Source organism: Seriola dumerili, unplaced genomic scaffold, assembly GCF_002260705.1.
Source record: "Seriola dumerili isolate Sdu_G_001 unplaced genomic scaffold, Sdu_1.0 BDQW01000036.1, whole genome shotgun sequence".
NCBI classification, from domain to species: Eukaryota; Metazoa; Chordata; class Actinopteri; order Carangiformes; family Carangidae; genus Seriola; species Seriola dumerili.
Window position 1 is genome coordinate 4433531 of NW_019174291.1, and position 2838 is coordinate 4436368.

The following is a 2838-nucleotide window of genomic DNA, read 5'->3' on the forward strand; positions in this document are numbered from 1 at the left end:
ATCGCTGGGGTGGGAGAACCTTTAGAACTCCTCTGAAAAAATTTTGTTTAACTCGTCCTCACGGCCACATATTTCAGTCTTCACACATCACGGCTTCCTCAATAGCAGACAAATTTGTCCTGTTAATAGAATTTGTCTACCTTTGCACAGACTCTTACAAAATTTGAACATGAGACACACACACACACATACACATACACACACACACACACACACACACACACACACACACACACACACACACACACACACAGAAGCAGAAAGCTATTTACAAGTTAGTGCTCATAGAGAGAGATTACAGTTCAGACTGGACAGTACAACAGTAAAAACAGCAGCAGACATTTTGAACTTACTTTGAGCTTTGAGCTACAGGAACTGTTCAACCATCATAGTAGATCTCCCATAGACTGCAATACAAATTCAAAAGCTGATAGCAAACAGCAGGTCTCAGGTCTCAGCAGGTGCTACTAACACAGTATCCAGGCAGAAATGGACAAAGCTGATTCTTATTTGCTAATTGGACTCAATTGGACTCCCCCAATTAATTGGTTGATTTCGTTGCAGTTCTCACCTGGGAACTGATATATCTGGAACCTAAAGATGTTCTTTAAAGAGGTAAGGTAGGTTATAAAAGTTTGATCTCAGAAGCTATCGTATGGGGATATAGTGGTATAGCTTTATTGCAGATCAACTTCTGTTGGGGCATGCACATGTGTGTATACATATCTTGCTATGGTTGTGGGGACAAATTTGGTTGTGAAGCCATCAGTGTGAGGTTATTTTGGCCAGTCGTGACAGCTTCAAAAGGCTTTTTGAGGGACACCTGCAGTGACTGAGGTCAGTGTCAGGATTAGTCTCTACGACATGAATGAAACTGAAAGTAACGTCCTTTGTACAGATTGAAACGAAAGGAGTGAAGTACACGCACCAAGCATCAGGCACATTCAAAATTTCTCCAGAAGTTTTCTAGTTTTTTAATTATTATTTCAACATTTCAATCCTGGTTGTTTTGTTTCTGTGTTATAAATAAAATTAGTTTTAAAAAAAAAGAAGCTAAGTGTGTGTCAGATTCTTTTGCTGAGTCCTTATGAACTCTCCTTCACATCATGATGTTTTCCACGGAGGTCTAGGAGATGTGGTTAGAAAGATGATTTAGACTTTTTGACTCATGTTACCTCTGGACAGACCTAGGCTGTTTCCTTCACTTTAAATATCATGTTGATTATTTAATTGGGGATTTTGAACACGTGCACACTATAGTGATATTGATTAACATCCTAATGTATATTTTTATGCCCCAGCAACGGATTGTGGTGGTCAAAGGTCAAAGGTCAAAGTGACCTCACAAAACACAATTTTGACCCTGTGAACAATCTCAGCAACAACTCGACGGAATATCTTCAGATTTGGTACAAATGTTCATTTGGACTCAAGGATGAACTGATTAGATTTTGATGGACAGAGTTCAATGGTCAAGGTCGCTGTGATCTCAGAAAACACATTCTTGACCATAACGCAAGACTTAATTCATTAATTATAGCACAATTTAACACAAATGTCTAACAGGATAAAATGAAGTCATGACATTTTATATCCAAAAGGTCAAAGGTCAACTTCACTTTGACATCATAATGTTCTGTCATTATTCAACACTAACTCAGGAGGAGGAGGCTGTGACCACTGTGACACTAGATTGGTTTGTGGAGTGGTTGATTCTAGCCTGATAATGATTTCAACTATTATCAGTGATTCTTCAGAGAACTGCTCTGAACAGCTGCTGTTCTGTATCCAGCCACGTCATGTTACGTTGCTCTGACAAGTTAATTTGTTTTGGTTGTTTTCAGTCTTTGTTGTTTCCCTCCTTTTCTACTTTGTCACCACTTCTATTCATAAATTAGTTTCAAACCATTGAAATCTGTCAAAATCAGTTTTTAAGATTCAGCAAAAAGACGGGGAGGAGCTGTTAGCAGCTTCCTGCAGCAGTGAAAACTATGACCTGGTCAAGTCTGTCTGTGCCTTCAGTCTCTCCTCAGGTCAGTCTGGGATCATCCAGGTCAAGAGGATCCAGTCTGTCATCAAACATGAAGCTAGACATATAAAATATTTGAAGGACCGAGATCTGACCGATGAAGGTGAACTGACTTTAGCTGCAGGTGGTTCTTTGATATGAACTTTAGTTTCCTTTAGTTTCATTAGTCAAACATTAATTCATTCATTCTTCTTGTGCTTTGGCTAAAAACAAAATGTTATTATATGAAGAGGGTTTGTAAAACAGAGTCCAGATCTCAGCAGTGGTCTGAGGTCTCTCACAGAGACCACTTTAACCCCCCCCCCCGTATCTAATTAATCAGAATATTTGTGCCTATTTTCAAATTCTAATATTGATCAGATAAATTACAATAAGGTATTTTCTACTGATCTGACCTGAAAGCTCAGACTGCACATGTGATGAGGAGAAAATCCACAGGAGCTGAAATCCTCTGTGGATTCATCAACATGAAAACATTGATTATTGAAGCTTTAATCTGATCAATGATCTGAATTCATCACAAATAAGAACTGTCTCTCAAACTAACTGTGACTACAGTGAACCTCTCAGTGGCCTCAGGTCCTCAGCTGCTGGGGAAAGTTAGATCACTTCGTTAAGTTAGACTTAGTTAATAAAGTCCCTCAAGTCAAAGGTCATTTCAGCCTGTCAACATGTTTGTCCCTGAGGCGTCTTCACATCAGACACTGTTTCCACTAATTCCCTCAGAAGCAATTACAGAGCTGTTTACCAGTGAGACAAGACAGCCCGAGCAGACCTCAGTACTGGTGTGACTGGTCCACAGAGGACTG